Source organism: Pseudorca crassidens, assembly GCF_039906515.1.
Source record: "Pseudorca crassidens isolate mPseCra1 chromosome 1 unlocalized genomic scaffold, mPseCra1.hap1 SUPER_1_unloc_5, whole genome shotgun sequence".
NCBI classification, from domain to species: Eukaryota; Metazoa; Chordata; class Mammalia; order Artiodactyla; family Delphinidae; genus Pseudorca; species Pseudorca crassidens.
This window is the reverse complement of record NW_027135942.1, coordinates 1,077,669-1,101,829: the sequence shown is the minus strand read 5'-3', so window position 1 is coordinate 1,101,829 and position 24,161 is coordinate 1,077,669. Positions and strand designations below refer to the sequence as shown.

At 43.4% G+C, this 24,161-nt stretch overlaps 1 long non-coding RNA gene across 1 annotated transcript in view; it reads left to right on the top strand.

Annotated features, from left to right (window-relative positions):
- LOC137217937 (uncharacterized) overlaps positions 1–24,161 on the top strand; it is a 791,001-nt gene that overhangs the window by 444,998 nt on the left and 321,842 nt on the right. The window lies entirely within an intron of this gene.

The window sequence follows — 24,161 nt, the reverse complement described above, 5'->3', positions numbered from 1 at the left end:
CAAGTTTACATTCCGTGTATTAGTGATATCTTATGATGTTTCTTTTTCTGTGTGACATATTTCACTTAGAATCATCGTACCTGAATCCACTCATTATGCTGCTATGGGCCTGATGACATAGATTTAATTGCTGAGTGATATTGCATTGTACGTTAGTACCACAACTTCTTTATCCATTTTTCTCTTTCTGCGATATTGAACTTGTACCGTAAACAAGCTTCTTGTAAACAGAGCCGTCCCAAACTTTGGGGTGGCTGTGTCTTTTTGATTTTAATTTCCCTAAGCTATAGGACCATAAGTGGAAGTGCCCTAGGCTCTGTTGCTTTGTTTTTTAGATGTTTCAGGAAACACCATACACTTCTGCAGAGTGGCTGTTGGCAATTTACATCCCGCCCATCAGCCTAACTAGGCTCCCAGTTCTCCATGGCTTGTCCTGCCTTTCTGGGTTTTACACTTTTTTCAGATGGCCCTTCTGACCGGGGGGCAGTGAGACTTCATTGTAGTGCAGATTTCCTTTGCAAGCTTGCTTGGTTGGCCAAAAAGGGCGTATGCGTTTTTTCCTGAATATATTCAGGAAAAAACGCATACACCGTTTTTGGCCAAGTGCATCATTGTGGACGTTCTGCCTCTTTTCCTATGCTTTACATGCAATTCCAGTCTACCTCCTGAAATCGGTTTCCTGCAATTCTGCCCCGCATTCAAGTCCTCTTGGCAGCCTTACTTCAATATATTTTTGGATGATAGCTGTCATTTATAACTCTGCAGGTTTGTGAATTACAGGGTCCCTGAGCTCCTTTCTTCAACTCACTTTCTTGTGAGCTGGCCGCAACACTGCAGGATTGCTTCAGGCCCTAGTGTGGTACTGGCATGGCACGCTGAGCCTTTGGTTAATTCCTCTTCATGGTGGGAAATGAGAGTTAAATTTGCCCGTCCAGACACCTCCAGCTAGTCTCTCATTGGTTCTCCCTATTCCTGTTCATTTTCTGCAGAAATTGCAAACTGGGCCAAACAGGAGGTTAAAGGCACTGACTCTCCAAGTGGGGAGAGTGTTAGTAAAGCGTCTGGAATGTTGCACCCGAGTACAAGGGGAAGAAACCTGAGACACATTTGAACACGTTTCCTGATCACTCGGTGGATCATACTCTGGGTTCCACATGCATGTTTTAGCTGAAGGAAGAATCCCTTAAACATGGAGAGTTGAGAACCATGGAATGGGTACCATGCAATATGACTTCAAAGGGTTTGCATTTGCTCACCGAACCTCACCAATCTTATCACTGCTCCGTTTATGCCGCTGTACACACGCTTGATTCTCTTTCGGAGACATATAAATCCATAGGTTTTAAGATTCTTACTAGTCAGGTATATTCTTAGGCGTTTAATATGGGGTGTTGAGTCCACTTCGTTGAGCAAGCAGTAGCTCTTGTCTATTACATATTTGGCTTATGGAAAGGTATCTGTGCTAATCTCAATCTCTGGTTTTATGCAGCACCCCAACTCACCTTTCCCCTTAAGCAAGCATAAATTGGTTTTCTACATTTGAGACCCTATTCTGTTTTGTAATTCAGTTCCTGTGTAGCCAAGTTTACATTCCGTGTATTAGTGATATCTTATGATGTTTGTTTTTCTGTGTGACTTATTTCACTTAGAATCATCATACCTGAATCCACTCATTATGCTGCTATGGGCCTGATGACATAGATTTCATTGCTGAGTGATATTGCATTGTACGTAAGTACCACAACTTCTTTATCCATTTTTCGCTTTCTGTGATATTGAACTTGTACCGTAAACGAGGTTCTTTTAAACAGAGCTGTCCCAAACTTTGGGGTGGCTGTGTCTTTTTTATTTTAATTTCCCTAAGCTATAGGACCATAAGTGGAAGTGCCCTAGGCTCTGTTGCTTTGTTTTTTAGATGTTTCAGGAAACACCATACACTTCTGCAGAGTGGCTGTTGGCAATTTACATCCCGCCCATCAGCATAACAAGGCTCCCAGTTCTCCATGGCCTGTCCTGCCTTTCTGGGTTTTACACTTTTTTCAGATGGCCCTTCTGACCGGGGGGCAGTGAGACTTCATTGTAGTGCAGATTTCCTTTGCAAGCTTGCTTGGTTGGCCAAAAAGGGCGTATGCGTTTTTTCCTGAATATATTCAGGAAGAAACGCATACGCCCTTTTTGGCCAAGTGCATCATTGTGGACGTTCTGCCTCTTTTCCTATGCTTTACATGCAATTCCAGTCTACCTCCTGAAATCGGTTTCCTGCAATTCTGCCCCGCTTTCAAGTCCTCTTGGCAGCCTTACTTCAATATATTTTTGGACGATAGCTGTCATTTATAACTCTGCAGGTTTGTGAATTACAGGGTCCCTGAGCTCCTTTCTTCAACTCGCTTTCTTGTGAGCTGGCCGCAACACTGCAGGATTGCTTCAGGCCCTAGTGTGGTACTGGCATGGCACGCTGAGCCTGTGGTTAATTCCTCTTCCTGGTGGGAAATGAGAGTTAAATTTGCCCGTCCAGAAACCTCCAGCTAGTCTCTCATTGGTTCTCCCTATTCCTGTTCATTTTCTGCAGAAATTGCAAACTGGGCCAAACAGGAGGTTAAAGGCACTGACTCTCCAAGTGGGGAGAGTGTTAGTAAAGCGTCTGGAATGTTGCACCCGAGTACCAGGGGACGAAAACTGAGACACATTTGAACACGTTTCCCGATCACACGTTGGATCATACTCTGGGTTCCACATGCATGTTTTAGCTGAAGGAAGAATCCCTTAAACCTGGAGAGTTGAGAACCGTGGAATGGGTACCATGCAATATGACTTCAAAGGGTCTTCATTTGCTCACCGAACCTCACCAATCCTTTCACTGCTGCGTTTATGCCACTGTACACACGCTTGATTCTCTTTCGGAGACATATAAATCCATAGGTTTTAAGATTCTTACTAGTCAGGTATATTCTTAGGCGTTTAATATGGGGTGTTGAGTCCACTTCGTTGAGCAAGGAGTAGCTATTGTCTATTACATATTTGTCTTATGGAAAGGTATCTGTGTTAATTTCAATCTCTGGTTTTATGCAGCACCCCAACTCACCTTTCCCCTTAAGCAAGCATAAGTTGGTTTTCTACATTTGAGACCCTATTCTGTTTTGTAATTCAGTTCCTGTGTAGCCAAGTTTACATTCCGTGTATTAGTGATATCTTATGATGTTTCTTTTTCTGTGTGACATATTTCACTTAGAATCATCGTACCTGAATCCACTCATTATGCTGCTATGGGCCTGATGACATACATTTCATTGCTGAGTGATATTGCATTGTACGTTAGTACCACAACTTCTTTATCCATTTTTCGCTTTCTGTGATATTGAACTTGTACCGTAAATGAGGTTCCTGTAAACAGAGCCGTCCCAAATTTTGGGGTGGCTGTGTCTTTTTGATTTTAATTTCCCTAAGCTATAGGACCATAAGTGGAAGTGCCCTAGGCTCTGTTGCTTTGTTTTTTAGATGTTTCAGGAAACACCATACACTTCTCCAGAGTGGCTGTTGGCAATTTACATCCCGCCCATCAGCCTAACTAGGCTCCCAGTTCTCCATGGCCTGTCCTGCCTTTCTGGGTTTTACACTTTTTTCAGATGGCCCTTCTGACCGGGGGGCAGTGAGACTTCATTGTAGTGCAGATTTCCTTTGCAAGCTTGCTTCGTTGGCCAAAAAGGGCGTATGCGTTTTTTCCTGAATATATTCAGGAAAAAACGCATACGCCCTTTTTGGCCAAGTGCATCATTGTGGACGTTCTGCCTCTTTTCCTATGCTTTACATGCAATTCCAGTCTACCTCCTGAAATCGGTTTCCTGCAATTCTGCCCCGCTTTCAAGTCCTCTTGGCAGCCTTACTTCAATATATTTTTGGACGATAGCTGTCATTTATAACTCTGCAGGTTTGTGAATTACAGTGCCCCTGAGCTCCTTTCTTCAACTCGCTTTCTTGTGAGCTGGCCGCAACACTGCAGGATTGCTTCAGGCCCTAGTGTGGTACTGGCATGGCACGCTGAGCCTTTGGTTAATTCCTCTTCCTGGTGGGAAATGAGAGTTAAATTTGCCCGTCCAGACACCTCCAGCTAGTCTCTCATTGGTTCTCCCTATTCCTGTTCATTTTCTGCAGAAATTGCAAACTGGGCCAAACAGGAGGTTAAAGGCACTGACTCTCCAAGTGGGGAGAGTGTTAGTAAAGCGTCTGGAATATTGCACCCGAGTACCAGGGGACGAAAACTGAGACACATTTGAACACGTTTCCCGATCACACGTTGGATCATACTCTGGGTTCCACATGCATGTTTTAGCTGAAGGAAGAATCCCTTAAACCTGGAGAGTTGAGAACCGTGGAATGGGTACCATGCAATATGACTTCAAAGGGTCTTCATTTGCTCACCGAACCTCACCAATCCTTTCACTGCTGCATTTATGTCGCTGTACACATGCTTGATTCTCTTTCAGAGACATATAAATCCATAGGTTTTAAGATTCTTACTAGTCAGGTATATTCTTAGGCGTTTAATATGGGGTGTTGAGTCCACTTCGTTGAGCAAGGAGTAGCTCTTGTCTATTACATATTTGGCTTATGGAAAGGTATCTGTGTTAATTTCAATCTCTGGATTTATGCAGCACCCCAACTCACCTTTCCCCTTAAGCAAGCATAAGTTGGTTTTCTACATTTGAGACCCTATTCTGTTTTGTAATTCAGTTCCTGTGTAGCCAAGTTTACATTCCGTGTATTAGTGATATCTTATGATGTTTCTTTTTCTGTGTGACTTATTTCACTTAGAATCATCGTACCTGAATCCACTCATTATGCTGCTACTGGCCTGATGACATACATTTCATTGCTGAGTGATATTGCATTGTACGTAAGTACCACAACTTCTTTATCCATTTTTCGCTTTCTGCGATATTGAACTTGTACCGCAAAAGAGCTTCTTGTAAACAGAGCCGTCTGAAACTTTGGGGTGGCTGTTTCTTTTTGATTTTAATTTCCCTAAGCTATAGGACCATAAGTGGAAGTGCCCTAGGCTCTGTTGCTTTGTTTTTTAGATGTTTCAGGAAACACCATACACTTCTGCAGAGTGGCTGTTGGCAATTTACATCCCGCCCATCAGCATAACAAGGCTCCCAGTTCTCCATGGACTGTCCTGCCTTTCTGGATTTTACACTTTTTTCAGATGGCCCTTTTGACCGGGGGGCAGTGAGACTTCATTGTAGTGCAGATTTCCTTTGCAAGCTTCCTTGGTTGGCCAAAAAGTGCGTATGCGTTTTTTCCTGAATATATTCAGGAAAAAACGCATACGCCCTTTTAGGCCAAGTGCATCATTGTGGACGTTCTGCCTCTTTTCCTATGCTTTACATGCAATTCCAGTCTACCTCCTGAAATCGGTTTCCTGCAATTCTGCCCCGCTTTCAAGTCCTCTTGGCAGCCTTACTTCAATATATTTTTGGACGATAGCTGTCATATATAACTCTGCAGGTTTGTGAATTACAGGGTCCCTGAGCTCCTTTCTTCAACTCGATTTCTTGTGAGCTGGCCGCAACACCGCAGGATTGCTTCAGGCCCTAGTGTGGTTCCGGCATGGCTCGCTGAGCCTTTGGTTAATTCCTCTTCTTGGTGGGAAATGAGAGTTAAATTTACCCGTCCAGACACCTCCAGCTAGTCTCTCATTGGTTCTCCCTATTCCTGTTCATTTTCCGCAGAAATTGCAAACTGGGCCAAACAGGAGGTTAAAGGCACTGACTCTCCAAGTGGGGAGAGTGTTAGTAAAGCGTCTGGAATGTTGAACCTGAGTACCAGTGGACGAAAACTGAGACACATTTGAACACGTTTCCCGATCACACGGTGGATCATACTCTGGGTTCCACATGCATGTTTTAGCTGAAGGAAGAATCCCTTAAACATGGAGAGTTGAGAACCGTGGAATGGGTACCATGCAATATGACTTCAAAGGGTCTGCATTTGCTCACCAAACCTCACCAATCCTTTCACTGCTGTGTTTATGCCGCTGTACACATGCTTGATTCTCTTTCAGAGACATATAAATCCATAGGTTTTAAGATTCTTACTAGTCAGGTATATTCTTAGGCGTTTAATATGGGGTGTTGAGTCCACTTCGTTGAGCAAGCAGTAGCTCTTGTCTATTACATATTGGGCTTATGGAGAGGTATCTGTGTTAATTTCAATCTCTGGTTTTATGCAGCACCCCAACTCACCTTTCCCCTTAAGCAAGCATAAGTTGGTTTTCTACATTTGAGACCCTATTCTGTTTTGTAATTCAGTTCCTGTGTAGCCAAGTTTACATTCCGTGTATTAGTGATATCTTATGATGTTTCTTTTTCTGTGTGACTTATTTCACTTAGAATCATCGTACCTGAATCCACTCATTATGCTACTATGGGCCTGATGACATAGATTTAATTGCTGAGTGATATTGCATTGTACGTTAGTACCACAACTTCTTTATCCATTTTTCGCTTTCTGTGATATTGAACTTGTACCGTAAATGAGGTTCCTGTAAACAGAGCCGTCCCAAATTTTGGGGTGGCTGTGTCTTTTTGATTTTAATTTCCCTAAGCTATAGGACCATAAGTGGAAGTGCCCTAGGCTCTGTTGCTTTGTTTTTTAGATGTTTCAGGAAACACCATACACTTCTGCAGAGTGGCTGTTGGCAATTTACATCCCGCCCATCAGCCTAACTAGGCTCCCAGTTCTCCATGGCCTGTCCTGCCTTTCTGGGTTTTACACTTTTTTCAGATGGCCCTTCTGACCGGGGGGCAGTGAGACTTCATTGTAGTGCAGATATCCTTTGCAAGCTTGCTTGGTTGGCCAAAAAGTGCGTATGCGTTTTTTCCTGAATATATTCAGGAAAAAACGCATACACCCTTTTTGGCCAAGTGCATCATTGTGGACGTTCTGCCTCTTTTCCTATGCTTTACATGCAATTCCAGTCTACCTCCTGAAATCGGTTTCCTGCAATTCTGCCCCGCTTTCAAGTCCTCTTGGCAGCCTTACTTCAATATATTTTTGGACGATAGCTGTCATTTATAACTCTGCAGGTTTGTGAATTACAGTGCCCCTGAGCTCCTTTCTTCAACTTGCTTTCTTGTGAGCTGGCCGCAACACTGCAGGATTGCTTCAGGCCCTAGTGTGGTACTGGCATGGCACGCTGAGCCTTTGGTTAATTCCTCTTCCTGGTGGGAAATGAGAGTTAAATTTGCCCGTCCAGACACCTCGAGCTAGTCTCTCATTGGTTCTCCCTATTCCTGTTCATTTTCCGCAGAAATTGCAAACTGGGCCAAACAGGAGGTTAAAGGCACTGACTCTCCAAGTGGGGAGAGTGTTAGTAAAGCGTCTGGAATGTTGCACCCGAGTACCAGGGGACGAAAACTGAGACACATTTGAACACGTTTCCCGATCACACGTTGGATCATACTCTGGGTTCCACATGCATGTTTTAGCTGAAGGAAGAATCCCTTAAACATGGAGAGTTGAGAACCGTGGAATGGGTACCATGCAATATGACTTCAAAGGGTCTTCATTTGCTCACCGAACCTCACCAATCCTTTCACTGCTGCGTTTATGCCGCTGTACACACGCTTGATTCTCTTTCGGAGACATATAAATCCATAGGTTTTAAGATTCTTACTAGTCAGGTATATTCTTAGGCGTTTAATATGGGATGTTGAGTCCACTTCGTTGAGCAAGGAGTAGCTCTTGTCTATTACATATTTGGCTTATGGAAAGGTATCTGTGTTAATTTCAATCTCTGGTTTTATGCAGCACCCCAACTCACCTTTCCCCTTAAGCAAGCATAAGTTGGTTTTCTACATTTGAGACCCTATTCTGTTTTGTAATTCAGTTCCTGTGTAGCCAAGTTTACATTCCATGTATTAGTGATATCTTATGATGTTTCTTTTTCTGTGTGACTTATTTCACTTAGAATCATCGTACCTGAATCCACTCATTATGCTGCTACTGGCCTGATGACATACATTTCATTGCTGAGTGATATTGCATTGTACGCAAGTACCACAACTTCTTTATCCATTTTTCGCTTTCTGCGATATTGAACTTGTACCGTAAAAGAGCTTCTTGTAAACAGAGCCGTCCCAAACTTTGGGGTGGCTGTTTCTTTTTGATTTTTATTTCCCTAAGCTATAGGACCATAAGTGGAAGTGCCCTAGGCTCTGTTGCTTTGTTTTTTAGATGTTTCAGGAAACACCATACACTTCTGCAGAGTGGCTGTTGGCAATTTACATCCCGCCCATCAGCATAACAAGGCTCCCAGTTCTCCATGGACTGTCCTGCCTTTCTGGATTTTACACTTTTTTCAGATGGCCCTTTTGACCGGGGGGCAGTGAGACTTCATTGTAGTGCAGATTTCCTTTGCAAGCTTCCTTGGTTGGCCAAAAAGGGCGTATGCGTTTTTTCCTGAATATATTCAGGAAAAAACGCATACGCCCTTTTTGGCCAAGTGCATCATTGTGGACGTTCTGCCTCTTTTCCTATGCTTTACATGCAATTCCAGTCTACCTCCTGAAATCGGTTTCCTGCAATTCTGCCCCGCTTTCAAGTCCTCTTGGCAGCCTTACTTCAATATATTTTTGGACGATAGCTGTCATTTAGAACTCTGCAGGTTTGTGAATTACAGGGCCCCTGAGCTCCTTTCTTCAACTCGCTTTCTTGTGAGCTGGCCGCAACACCGCAGGATTGCTTCTGGGCCTAGTGTGGTTCCGGCATGGCTCGCTGAGCCTTTGGTAATTCCTCTTCTTGGTGGGAAATGAGAGTTAAATTTGCCCGTCCAGACACCTCCAGCTAGTCTCTCATTGGTTCTCCCTATTCCTGTTCATTTTCCGCAGAAATTGCAAACTGGGCCAAACAGGACGTTAAAGGCACTGACTCTCCAAGTGGGGAGAGTGTTAGTAAAGCATCTGGCATGTTGCACCCGAGTACCAGGGGAAGAAAACTGAGACACATTTGAACACGTTTCCCGATCACACGGTGGATCATCCTCTGGGTTCCACATGCATGTTTTAGCTGAAGGAAGAATCCCTTAAACCTGGAGAGTTGAGAACCATGGAATGGGTACCATGCAATATGACTTCAAAGGGTCTGCATTTGCTCACCGAACCTCACCAATCCTATCACTGCTGCGTTTATGCCGCTGTACACACACTTGATTCTCTTTCGGAGACATATAAATCCATAGGTTTTAAGATTCTTACTAGTCAGGTATATTCTTAGGCGTTTAATATGGAGTGTTGAGTCCACTTCGTTGAGCAAGCAGTAGCTCTTGTCTATTACATATTTGTCTTATGGAAAGGTATCTGTGCTAATTTCAATCTCTGGTTTTATGCAGCACCCCAACTCACCTTTCCCCTTAAGCAAGCATAAGTTGGTTTTCTACATTTGAGACCCTATTCTGTTTTGTAATTCAGTTCCTGTGTAGCCAAGTTTACATTCCGTGTATTAGTGATATCTTATGATGTTTCTTTTTCTGTGTGACATATTTCACTTAGAATCATCGTACCTGAATCCACTCATTATGCTGCTATGGGCCTGATGACATAGATTTAATTGCTGAGTGATATTGCATTGTACGTTAGTACCACAACTTCTTTATCCATTTTTCGCTTTCTGTGATATTGAACTTGTACCGTAAATGAGGTTCCTGTAAACAGAGCCGTCCCAAATTTTGGGGTGGCTGTGTCTTTTTGATTTTAATTTCCCTAAGCTATAGGACCATAAGTGGAAGTGCCCTAGGCTCTGTTGCTTTGTTTTTTAGATGTTTCAGGAAACACCATACACTTCTCCAGAGTGGCTGTTGGCAATTTACATCCCGCCCATCAGCCTAACTAGGCTCCCAGTTCTCCATGGCCTGTCCTGCCTTTCTGGGTTTTACACTTTTTACAGATGGCCCTTCTGACCGGGGGGCAGTGAGACTTCATTGTAGTGCAGATTTCCTTTGCAAGCTTGCTTGGTTGGCCAAAAAGGGCGTATGCGTTTTTTCCTGAATATATTCAGGAAAAAACGCATACACCGTTTTTGGCCAAGTGTATTATTGTGGACGTTCTGCCTCTTTTCCTATGCTTTACATGCAATTCCAGTCTACCTCCTGAAATCGGTTTCGTGCAATTCTGCCCCGCATTCAAGTCCTCTTGGCAGCCTTACTTCAATATATTTTTGGATGATAGCTGTCATTTATAACTCTGCAGGTTTGTGAATTACAGTGCCCCTGAGCTCCTTTCTTCAACTCGCTTTCTTGTGAGCTGGCCGAAACACTGCAGGATTGCTTCAGTCCCTAGTGTGGTAATGGCATGGCACGCTGAGCCTTTGGTTAATTCCTCTTCCTGGTGGGAAATGAGAGTTAAATTTACCCGTCCAGACACCTCCAGCTAGTCTCTCATTGGTTCTCCCTATTCCTGTTCATTTTCTGCAGAAATTGCAAACTGGGCCAAACAGGAGGTTAAAGGCACTGACTCTCCAAGTGGGGAGAGTGTTAGTAAAGCGTCTGGAATGTTGCACCCGAGTACCAGGGGACGAAAACTGAGACACATTTGAACACGTTTCCCGATCACACGGTGGATCATACTCTGGGTTCCACATGCATGTTTTAGCTGAAGGAAGAATCCCTTAAACCTGGAGAGTTGAGAACCGTGGAATGGGTACCATGCAATATGACTTCAAAGGGTCTTCATTTGCTCACCGAACCTCACCAATCCTTTCACTGCTGCGTTTATGCCACTGTACACACGCTTGATTCTCTTTCGGAGACATATAAATCCATAGGTTTTAAGATTCTTACTAGTCAGGTATATTCTTAGGCGTTTAATATGGGGTGTTGAGTCCACTTCGTTGAGCAAGGAGTAGCTCTTGTCTATTACATATTTGGCTTATGGAAAGGTATCTGTGTTAATTTCAATCTCTGGTTTTATGCAGCACCCCAACTCACCTTTCCCCTTAAGCAAGCATAAGTTGGTTTTCTACATTTGAGACCCTATTCTGTTTTGTAATTCAGTTCCTGTGTAGCCAAGTTTACATTCCGTGTATTAGTGATATCTTATGATGTTTCTTTTTCTGTGTGACTTATTTCACTTAGAATCATCGTACCTGAATCCACTCATTATGCTGCTACTGGCCTGATGACATAGATTTCATTGCTGAGTGATATTGCATTGTACGTAAGTACCACAACTTCTTTATCCATTTTTCGCTTTCTGCGATATTGAACTTGTACCGTAAAAGAGCTTCTTGTAAACAGAGCCATCCCAAACTTTGGGGTGGCTGTTTCTTTTTGATTTTAATTTCCCTAAGCTATAGGACCATAAGTGGAAGTGCCCTAGGCTCTGTTGCTTTGTTTTTTAGATGTTTCAGGAAACACCATACACTTCTCCAGAGTGGCTGTTGGCAATTTACATCCCGCCCATCAGCATAAGAAGGCTCCCAGTTCTCCATGGACTGTCCTGCCTTTCTGGATTTTACACTTTTTTCATATGGCCCTTTTGACCGGGGGGCAGTGAGACTTCATTGTAGTGCAGATTTCCTTTGCAAGCTTGCTTGGTTGGCCAAAAAGGGCGTATGCGTTTTTTCCTGAATATATTCAGGAAAAAACGCATACGCCCTTTTTGGCCAAGTGCATCATTGTGGACGTTCTGCCTCTTTTCCTATGCTTTACATGCAATTCCAGTCTACCTCCTGAAATCGGTTTCCTGCAATTCTGCCCCGCTTTCAAGTCCTCTTGGCAGCCTTACTTCAATATATTTTTGGACGATAGCTGTCATGTATAACTCTGCAGGTTTGTGAATTACAGGGCCCCTGAGCTCCTTTCTTCAACTCACTTTCTTGTGAGCTGGCCGCAACACCGCAGGATTGCTTCAGGCCCTAGTGTGGTTCCGGCATGCCTCGCTGAGCCTTTGGTTAATTCCTCTTCCTGGTGGGAAATGAGAGTTAAATTTGCCCGTCCAGACACCTCCAGCTAGTCTCTCATTGGTTCTCCCTATTCCTGTTCATATTCCGCAGAAATTGCAAACTGGGCCAAACAGGAGGTTAAAGGCACTGACACTCCAAGTGGGGAGAGTGTTAGTAAAGCGTCTGGAATGTTGCACCCGAGTACCAGGGGACGAAAACTGAGACACATTTGAACATGTTTCCCGATCACACGGTGGATCATACTCTGGGTTCCACATGCATGTTTTAGTTGAAGGAAGAATCCCTTAAACCTGGAGAGTTGAGAACCATGGAATGGGTACCATGCAATATGACTTCAAAGGGTCTGCATTTGCTCACCGAACCTCACCAATCCTTTCACTGCTGCGTTTATGCCGCTATACACACGCTTGATTCTCTTTCGGAGACATATAAATCCATAGGTTTTAAGATTCTTACTAGTCAGGTATATTCTTAGGCGTTTAATATGGGGTGTTGAGTCCACTTCGTTGAGCAAGCAGTAGCTCTTGTCTATTACATATTTGTCTTATGGAAAGGTATCTGTGTTAATTTCAATCTCTGGTTTTATGCAGCACCCCAACTCACCTTTCCCCTTAAGCAAGCATAAGTTGGTTTTCTACATTTGAGACCCTATTCTGTTTTGTAATTCAGTTCCTGTGTAGCCAAGTTTACATTCCGTGTATTAGTGATATCTTATGATGTTTCTTTTTCTTTGTGACATATTTCACTTAGAATCATCGTACCTGAATCCACTCATTATGCTGCTATGGGCCTGATGACATAGATTTAATTGCTGAGTGATATTGCATTGTACGTTAGTACCACAACTTCTTTATCCATTTTTCTCTTTCTGCGATATTGAACTTGTACCGTAAACAAGCTTCTTGTAAACAGAGCCGTCCCAAACTTTGGGGTGGCTGTGTCTTTTTGATTTTAATTTCCCTAAGCTATAGGACCATAAGTGGAAGTGCCCTAGGCTCTGTTGCTTTGTTTTTTAGATGTTTCAGGAAACACCATACACTTCTGCAGAGTGGCTGTTGGCAATTTACATCCCGCCCATCAGCCTAACTAGGCTCCCAGTTCTCCATGGCCTGTCCTGCCTTTCTGGGTTTTACACTTTTTTCAGATGGCCCTTCTGACCGGGGGGCAGTGAGACTTCATTGTAGTGCAGATTTCCTTTGCAAGCTTGCTTGGTTGGCCAAAAAGGGCGTATGCGTTTTTTCCTGAATATATTCAGGAAAAAACGCATACACCGTTTTTGGCCAAGTGCATCATTGTGGACGTTCTGCCTCTTTTCCTATGCTTTACATGCAATTCCAGTCTACCTCCTGAAATCGGTTTCCTGCAATTCTGCCCCGCATTCAAGTCCTCTTGGCAGCCTTACTTCAATATATTTTTGGATGATAGCTGTCATTTATAACTCTGCAGGTTTGTGAATTACAGGGTCCCTGAGCTCCTTTCTTCAACTCACTTTCTTGTGAGCTGGCCGCAACACTGCAGGATTGCTTCAGGCCCTAGTGTGGTACTGGCATGGCACGCTGAGCCTTTGGTTAATTCCTCTTCCTGGTGGGAAATGAGAGTTAAATTTGCCCGTCCAGACACCTCCAGCTAGTCTCTCATTGGTTCTCCCTATTCCTGTTCATTTTCTGCAGAAATTGCAAACTGGGCCAAACAGGAGGTTAAAGGCACTGACTCTCCAAGTGGGGAGAGTGTTAGTAAAGCGTCTGGAATGTTGCACCCGAGTACAAGGGGAACAAACCTGAGACACATTTGAACACGTTTCCTGATCACTCGGTGGATCATACTCTGGGTTCCACATGCATGTTTTAGCTGAAGGAAGAATCCCTTAAACATGGAGAGTTGAGAACCATGGAATGGGTACCATGCAATATGACTTCAAAGGGTTTGCATTTGCTCACCGAACCTCACCAATCTTATCACTGCTCCGTTTATGCCGCTGTACACACGCTTGATTCTCTTTCGGAGACATATAAATCCATAGGTTTTAAGATTCTTACTAGTCAGGTATATTCTTAGGCGTTTAATATGGGGTGTTGAGTCCACTTCGTTGAGCAAGCAGTAGCTCTTGTCTATTACATATTTGGCTTATGGAAAGGTATCTGTGCTAATCTCAATCTCTGGTTTTATGCAGCACCCCAACTCACCTTTCCCCTTAAGCAAGCATAAATTGGTTTTCTACATTTGAGACCCTATTCTGTTTTGTAATTCAGTTCCTGTGTAGCCAAGTTTACATTCCGTGTATTAGTGATATCTTATGATGTTTGTTTTTCTGTGTGACTTATTTCACTTAGAATCATCATACCTGAATCCACTCATTATGCTGCTACTGGCCTGATGACATAGATTTCATTGCTGAGTGATATTGCATTGTACGTAAGTACCACAACTTCTTTATCCATTTTTCGCTTTCTGTGATATTGAACTTGTACCGTAAACGAGGTTCTTTTAAACAGAGCTGTCCCAAACTTTGGGGTGGCTGTGTCTTTTTTATTTTAATTTCCCTAAGCTATAGGACCATAAGTGGAAGTGCCCTAGGCTCTGTTGCTTTGTTTTTTAGATGTTTCAGGAAACACCATACACTTCTGCAGAGTGGCTGTTGGCAATTTACATCCCGCCCATCAGCATAACAAGGCTCCCAGTACTCCATGGACTGTCCTGCCTTTCTGGATTTTACACTTTTTTCAGATGGCCCTTTTGACCGGGGGGCAGTGAGACTTCATTGTAGTGCAGATTTCCTTTGCAAGCTTGCTTGGTTGGCCAAAAAGTTCGTATTCGTTTTTTCCTGAATATATTCAGGAAAAAACGCATACGCCCTTTTTGGCCAAGTGCATCATTGTGGACGTTCTGCCTCTTTTCCTATGCTTTACATGCAATTCCAGTCTACCTCCTGAAATCGGTTTCCTGCAATTCTGCCCCGCTTTCAAGTCCTCTTGGCAGCCTTACTTCAATATATTTTTGGATGATAGCTGTCATGTATAACTCTGCAGGTTTGTGAATTACAGGGCCCCTGAGCTCCTTTCTTCAACTCGCTTTCTTGTGAGCTGGCCGCAACACTGCAGGATTGCTTCAGGCCCTAGTGTGGTACTGGCATGGCACGCTGAGCCTTTGGTTAATTCCTCTTCCTGGTGGGAAATGAGAGTTAAATTTGCCCGTCCAGACACCTCCAGCTAGTCTCTCATTGGTTCTCCCTATTCCTGTTCATTTTCTGCAGAAATTGCAAACTGGGCCAAACAGGAGGTTAAAGGCACTGACTCTCCAAGTGGGGAGAGTGTTAGTAAAGCGTCTGGAATGTTGCACCCGAGTACCAGGGGACGAAAACTGAGACACATTTGAACACGTTTCCCGATCACACGTTGGATCATACTCTGGGTTCCACATGCATGTTTTAGCTGAAGGAAGAATCCCTTAAACATGGAGAGTTGAGAACCGTGGAATGGGTACCATGCAATATGACTTCAAAGGGTCTTCGTTTGCTCACCGAACCTCACCAATCCTTTCACTGCTGCGTTTATGCCGCTGTACACACGCTTGATTCTCTTTCGGAGACATATAAATCAATAGGTTTTAAGATTCTTACTAGTCAGGTATATTCTTAGGCGTTTAATATGGGGTGTTGAGTCCACTTCGTTGAGCAAGGAGTAGCTCTTGTCTATTACATATTTGGCTTATGGAAAGGTATCTGTGTTAATTTCAATCTCTGGTTTTATGCAGCACCCCAACTCACCTTTCCCCTTAAGCAAGCATAAGTTGGTTTTCTACATTTGAGACCCTATTCTGTTTTGTAATTCAGTTCCTGTGTAGCCAAGTTTACATTCCGTGTATTAGTGATATCTTATGATGTTTCTTTTTCTGTGTGACTTATTTCACTTAGAATCATCGTACCTGAATCCACTCATTATGCTGCTACTGGCCTGATGACATACATTTCATTGCTGAGTGATATTGCATTGTACGTAAGTACCACAACTTCTTTATCCATTTTTCGCTTTCTGCGATATTGAACTTGTACCGTAAAAGAGCTTCTTGTAAACAGAGCCGTCCCAAACTTTGGGGTGGCTGTTTCTTTTTGATTTTAATTTCCCTAAGCTATAGGACCATAAGTGGAAGTGCCCTAGGCTCTGTTGCTTTGTTTTTTAGATGTTTCAGGAAACACCATACACTTCTGCAGAGTGGCTGTTGGCAATTTACATCCCGCCCATCAGCATAACAAGGCTCCCAGTTCTCCATGGACTGTCCTGCCTTTCTGGATTTTACACTTTTTTCAGATGGCCCTTTTGACCGGGGGGCAGTGAGACTTCATTGTAGTGCAGATTTCCTTTGCAAGCTTCCTTGGTTGGCCAAAAAGGGCGTAAGCGTTTTTTCCTTAATATATTCAGGAAAAAACGCATACGCCCTTTTTGGCCAAGTGCATCATTGTGGACGTTCTGCCTCTTTTCCTATGCTTTACATGCAATTCCAGTCTACCTCCTGAAATCGGTTTCCTGCAATTCTGACCCGCTTTCAAGTCCTCTTGGCAGCCTTACTTCAATATATTTTTGGACGATAGCTGTCATGTATAACTCTGCAGGTTTGTGAATTACAGGGTCCCTGAGCTCCTTTCTTCAACTCGATTTCTTGTGAGCTGGCCGCAACACCGCAGGATTGCTTCAGGCCCTAGTGTGGTTCCAGCATGGCACGCTCAGCCTTTGGTTAATTCCTCTTCCTGGTGGGAAATGAGAGTTAAATTTGCCCGTCCAGACACCTCCAGCTAGTCTCTCATTGGTTCTCCCTATTCCTGTTCATTTTCTGCAGAAATTGCAAACTGGGCCAAACAGGAGGTTAAAGGCACTGACTCTCCAAGTGGGGAGAGTGTTAGTAAAGCGTCTGGAATGTTGCACCCGAGTACCAGGGGACGAAAACTGAGACACATTTGAACACGTTTCCCGATCACACGTTGGATCATACTCTGGGTTCCACATGCATGTTTTAGCTGAAGGAAGAATCCCTTAAACATGGAGAGTTGAGAACCGTGGAATGGGTACCATGCAATATGACTTCAAAGGGTCTTCATTTGCTCACCGAACCTCACCAATCCTTTCACTGCTGCGTTTATGCCGCTGTACACACGCTTGATTCTCTTTCGGAGACATATAAATCAATAGGTTTTAAGATTCTTACTAGTCAGGTATATTCTTAGGCGTTTAATATGGGGTGTTGAGTCCACTTCGTTGAGCAAGGAGTAGCTCTTGTCTATTACATATTTGGCTTATGGAAAGGTATCTGTGTTAATTTCAATCTCTGGTTTTATGCAGCACCCCAACTCACCTTTCCACTTAAGCAAGCATAAGTTGGTTTTCTACATTTGAGACCCTATTCTGTTTTGTAATTCAGTTCCTGTGTAGCCAAGTTTACATTCCGTGTATTAGTGATATCTTATGATGTTTCTTTTTCTGTGTGACTTATTTCACTTAGAATCATCGTACCTGAATCCACTCATTATGCTGCTACTGGCCTGATGACATACATTTCATTGCTGAGTGATATTGCATTGTACGTAAGTACCACAACTTCTTTATCCATTTTTCGCTTTCTGCGATATTGAACTTGTACCGTAAAAGAGCTTCTTGTAAACAGAGCCGTCCGAAACTTTGGGGTGGCTGTTTCTTTTTGATTTTAATTTCCCTAAGCTATAGGACCATAAGTGGAAGTGCCCTAGGCTCTGTTGCTTTGTTTTTTAGATGTTTCAGGAAACACCATACACTTCTGCAGAGTGGCTGTTGGCAATTTACATCCCGCCCATCAGCATAACAAGGCTCCCAGTTCTCCATGGACTGTCCTGCCTTTCTGGATTTTACACTTTTTTCAGATGGCCCTTTTGACCGGGGGGCAGTGAGACTTCATTGTAGTGCAGATTTCCTTTGCAAGCTTCCTTGGTTGGCCAAAAAGGGCGTAAGCGTTTTTTCCTTAATATATTCAGGAAAAAACGCATACGCCCTTTTTGGCCAAGTGCATCATTGTGGACGTTCTGCCTCTTTTCCTATGCTTTACATGCAATTCCAGTCTACCTCCTGAAATCGGTTTCCTGCAATTCTGCCCCGCTTTCAAGTCCTCTTGGCAGCCTTACTTCAAAATATTTTTGGATGATAGCTGTCATGTATAACTCTGCAGGTTTGTGAATTACAGGGCCCCTGAGCTCCTTTCTTCAACTCGCTTTCTTGTGAGCTGGCCGCAACACCGCAGGATTGCTTCAGGCCCTAGTGTGGTTCCAGCATGGCTCGCTGAGCCTTTGGTTAATTCCTCTTCTTGGTGGGAAATGAGAGTTAAATTTACCCGTCCAGACACCTCCAGTTAGTCTCTCATTGGTTCTCCCTATTCCTGTTCATTTTCCGCAGAAATTGCAAACTGGGCCAAACAGGAGGTTAAAGGCACTGACTCTCCAAGTGGGGAGAGTGTTAGTAAAGCGTCTGGAATGTTGCACCCGAGTACCATGGGACGAAAACTGAGACACATTTGAACACGTTTCCCGATCACACGGTGGATCATACTCTGGGTTCCACATGCATGTTTTAGCTGAAGGAAGAATCCCTTAAACATGGAGAGTTGAGAACCATGGAATGGGTACCATGCAATATGACTTCAAAGGGTCTGCATTTGCTCACCGAACCTCACCAATCCTATCACTGCTGCGTTTATGCCGCTGTACACACACTTGATTCTCTTTCGGAGACATATAAATCAATAGGTTTTAAGATTCTTACTAGTCAGGTATATCCTTAGGCGTTTAATATGGGGTGTTGAGTCCACTTCGTTGAGCAAGCAGTAGCTCTTGTCTATTACATATTTGGCTTATGGAAAGGTATCTGTGCTAATTTCAATCTCTGGTTTTATGCAGCACCCCAACTCACCTTTCCCCTTAAGCAAGCATAAGTTGGTTTTCTACATTTGAGACCCTATTCTGTTTTGTAATTCAGTTCCTGTGTAGCCAAGTTTACATTCTGTGTATTAGTGATATCTTATGATGTTTCTTTTTCTGTGCGACATATTTCACTTAGAATCATCGTACCTGAATCCACTCATTATGCTGCTACGGGCCTGATGACATAGATTTAATTGCTGAGTGATATTGCATTGTACGTTAGTACCACAACTTCTTTATCCATTTTTCGCTTTCTGTGATATTGAACTTGTACCGTAAATGAGGTTCCTGTAAAGAGAGCCGTCCCAAATTTTGGGGTGGCTGTGTCTTTTTGATTTTAATTTCCCTAAGCTATAGGACCATAAGTGGAAGTGCCCTAGGCTCTGTTGCTTTGTTTTTTAGATGTTTCAGGAAACACCATACACTTCTGCAGAGTGGCTGTTGGCAATTTACATCCCGCCCATCAGCATAACAAGGCTCCCAGTTCTCCATGGACTGTCCTGCCTTTCTGGATTTTACACTTTTTTCAGATGGCCCTTTTGACCGGGGGGCAGTGAGACTTCATTGTAGTGCAGATTTCCTTTGCAAGCTTGCTTGGTTGGCCAAAAAGTTCGTATGCGTTTTTTCCTGAATATATTCAGGAAAAAACGCATACGCCCTTTTTGGCCAAGTGCATCATTGTGGACGTTCTGCCTCTTTTCCTATGCTTTACATGCAATTCCAGTCTACCTCCTGAAATCGGTTTCCTGCAATTCTGCCCCGCTTTCAAGTCCTCTTGGCAGCCTTACTTCAATATATTTTTGGATGATAGCTGTCATGTATAACTCTGCAGGTTTGTGAATTACAGGGCCCCTGAGCTCCTTTCTTCAACTCGCTTTCTTGTGAGCTGGCCGCAACACTGCAGGATTGCTTCAGGCCCTAGTGTGGTACTGGCATGGCACGCTGAGCCTTTGGTTAATTCCTCTTCCTGGTGGGAAATGAGAGTTAAATTTGCCCGTCCAGACACCTCCAGCTAGTCTCTCATTGGTTCTCCCTATTCCTGTTCATTTTCCGCAGAAATTGCAAACTGGGCCAAACAGGAGGTTAAAGGCACTGACTCTCCAAGTGGGGAGAGTGTTAGTAAAGCGTCTGGAATGTTGCACCCGAGTACCATGGGACGAAAACTGAGACACATTTGAACACGTTTCCCGATCACACGGTGGATCATACTCTGGGTTCCACATGCATGTTTTAGCTGAAGGAAGAATCCCTTAAACATGGAGAGTTGAGAACCATGGAATGGGTACCATGCAATATGACTTCAAAGGGTCTGCATTTGCTCACCGAACCTCACCAATCCTATCACTGCTGCGTTTATGCCGCTGTACACACACTTGATTCTCTTTCGGAGACATATAAATCAATAGGTTTTAAGATTCTTACTAGTCAGGTATATCCTTAGGCGTTTAATATGGGGTGTTGAGTCCACTTCGTTGAGCAAGCAGTAGCTCTTGTCTATTACATATTTGGCTTATGGAAAGGTATCTGTGCTAATTTCAATCTCTGGTTTTATGCAGCACCCCAACTCACATTTCCCCTTAAGCAAGCATAAGTTGGTTTTCTACATTTGAGACCCTATTCTGTTTTGTAATTCAGTTCCTGTGTAGCCAAGTTTACATTCCGTGTATTAGTGATATCTTATGATGTTTCTTTTTCTGTGTGACATATTTCACTTAGAATCATCGTACCTGAATCCACTCATTATGCTGCTATGGGCCTGATGACATAGATTTAATTGCTGAGTGATATTGCATTGTACGTTAGTACCACAACTTCTTTATCCATTTTTTGCTTTCTGTGATATTGAACTTGTACCGTAAATGAGGTTCCTGTAAACAGAGCCGTCCCAAATTTTGGGGTGGCTGTGTCTTTTTGATTTAAATTTCCCTAAGCTATAGGACCATAAGTGGAAGTGCCCTAGGCTCTGTTGCTTTGTTTTTTAGATGTTTCAGGAAACACCATACACTTCTCCAGAGTGGCTGTTGGCAATTTACATCCCGCCCATCAGCCTAACTAGGCTCCCAGTTCTCCATGGCCTGTCCTGCCTTTCTGGGTTTTACACTTTTTTCAGATGGCCCTTCTGACCGGGGGGCAGTGAGACTTCATTGTAGTGCAGATTTCCTTTGCAAGCTTGCTTGGTTGGCCAAAAAGGGCGTATGCGTTTTTTCCTGAATATATTCAGGAAAAAACGCATACACCCTTTTTGGCCAAGTGCATCATTGTGGACGTTCTGCCTCTTTTCCTATGCTTTACATGCAATTCCAGTCTACCTCCTGAAATCGGTTTCCTGCAATTCTGCCCCGCTTTCAAGTCCTCTTGGCAGCCTTACTTCAATATATTTTTGGACGATAGCTGTCATTTATAACTCTGCAGGTTTGTGAATTACAGTGCCCCTGAGCTCCTTTCTTCAACTCGCTTTCTTGTGAGCTGGCCGCAACACTGCAGGATTGCTTCAGGCCCTAGTGTGGTACTGGCATGGCCCGCTGAGCCTTTGGTTAATTCCTCTTCCTGGTGGGAAATGAGAGTAAAATTTGCCCGTCCAGACACCTCCAGCTAGTCTCTCATTGGTTCTCCCTATTCCTGTTCATTTTCTGCAGAAATTGCAAACTGGGCCAAACAGGAGGTTAAAGGCACTGACTCTCCAAGTGGGGAGAGTGTTAGTAAAGCGTCTGGAATATTGCACCCGAGTACCAGGGGACGAAAACTGAGACACATTTGAACACGTTTCCCGATCACACGTTGGATCATACTCTGGGTTCCACATGCATGTTTTAGCTGAAGGAAGAATCCCTTAAACCTGGAGAGTTGAGAACCGTGGAATGGGTACCATGCAATATGACTTCAAAGGGTCTTCATTTGCTCACCGAACCTCACCAATCCTTTCACTGCTGCGTTTATGCCGCTGTACACATGCTTGATTCTCTTTCAGAGACATATAAATCCATAGGTTTTAAGATTCTTACTAGTCAGGTATATTCTTAGGCGTTTAATATGGGGTGTTGAGTCCACTTCGTTGAGCAAGGAGTAGCTCTTGTCTATTACATATTTGGCTTATGGAAAGGTATCTGTGTTAATTTCAATCTCTGGTTTTATGCAGCACCCCAACTCACCTTTCCCCTTAAGCAAGCATAAGTTGGTTTTCTACATTTGAGACCCTATTCTGTTTTGTAATTCAGTTCCTGTGTAGCCAAGTTTACATTCCGTGTATTAGTGATATCTTATGATGTTTCTTTTTCTGTGTGACTTATTTCACTTAGAATCATCGTACCTGAATCCACTCATTATGCTGCTACTGGCCTGATGACATACATTTCATTGCTGAGTGATATTGCATTGTACGTAAGTACCACAACTTCTTTATCCATTTTTCGCTTTCTGCGATATTGAACTTGTACCGTAAAAGAGCTTCTTGTAAACAGAGCCGTCCCAAACTTTGGGGTGGCTGTTTCTTTTTGATTTTAATTTCCCTAAGCTATAGGACCATAAGTGGAAGTGCCCTAGGCTCTGTTGCTTTGTTTTTTAGATGTTTCAGGAAACACCATACACTTCTCCAGAGTGGCTGTTGGCAATTTACATCCCGCCCATCAGCATAACAAGGCTCCCAGTTCTCCATGGACTGTCCTGCCTTTCTGGATTTTACACTTTTTTCAGATGGCCCTTTTGACCGGGGGGCAGTGAGACTTCATTGTAGTGCAGATTTCCTTTGCAAGCTTCCTTGGTTGGCCAAAAAGGGCGTATGCGTTTTTTCCTGAATATATTCAGGAAAAAACGCATACGCCCTTTTTGGCCAAGTGCATCATTGTGGACGTTCTGCCTCTTTTCCTATGCTTTACATGCAATTCCAGTCTACCTCCTGAAATCAGTTTCCTGCAATTCTGCCCCGCTTTCAAGTCCTCTTGGCAGCCTTACTTCAATATATTTTTGGACGATAGCTGTCATTTATAACTCTGCAGGTTTGTGAATTACAGGGTCCCTGAGCTCCTTTCTTCAACTCGATTTCTTGTGAGCTGGCCACAACACCGCAGGATTGCTTCAGGCCCTAGTGTGGTTCCGGCATGGCTCGCTGAGCCTTTGGTTAATTCCTCTTCTTGGTGGGAAATGAGAGTTAAATTTACCCGTCCAGACACCTCCAGTTACTCTCTCATTGGTTCTCCCTATTCCTGTTCATTTTCCGCAGAAATTGCAAACTGGGCCAAACAGGAGGTTAAAGGCACTGACTCTCCAAGTGGGGAGAGTGTTAGTAAAGCGTCTGGAATGTTGCACCCGAGTACCAGTGGACGAAAACTGAGACACATTTGAACACGTTTCCCGATCACACGTTGGATCATACTCTGGGTTCCACATGCATGTTTTAGCTGAAGGAAGAATCCCTTAAACCTGGAGAGTTGAGAACCGTGGAATGGGTACCATGCAATATGACTTCAAAGGGTCTTCATTTGCTCACCGAACCTCACCAATCCTTTCACTGCTGCGTTTATGCCGCTGTACACATGCTTGATTCTCTTTCAGAGACATATAAATCCATAGGTTTTAAGATTCTTACTAGTCAGGTATATTCTTAGGCGTTTAATATGGGGTGTTGAGTCCACTTCGTTGAGCAAGGAGTAGCTCTTGTCTATTACATATTTGGCTTATGGAAAGGTATCTGTGTTAATTTCAATCTCTGGTTTTATGCAGCACCCCAACTCACCTTTCCCCTTAAGCAAGCATAAGTTGGTTTTCTACATTTGAGACCCTATTCTGTTTTGTAATTCAGTTCCTGTGTAGCCAAGTTTACATTCCGTGTATTAGTGATATCTTATGATGTTTCTTTTTCTGTGTGACTTATTTCACTTAGAATCATCGTACCTGAATCCACTCATTATGCTGCTACTGGCCTGATGACATACATTTCATTGCTGAGTGATATTGCATTGTACGTAAGTACCACAACTTCTTTATCCATTTTTCGCTTTCTGCGATATTGAACTTGTACCGTAAAAGAGCTTCTTGTAAACAGAGCCGTCCCAAACTTTGGGGTGGCTGTTTCTTTTTGATTTTAATTTCCCTAAGCTATAGGACCATAAGTGGAAGTGCCCTAGGCTCTGTTGCTTTGTTTTTTAGATGTTTCAGGAAACACCATACACTTCTCCAGAGTGGCTGTTGGCAATTTACATCCCGCCCATCAGCATAACAAGGCTCCCAGTTCTCCATGGACTGTCCTGCCTTTCTGGATTTTACACTTTTTTCA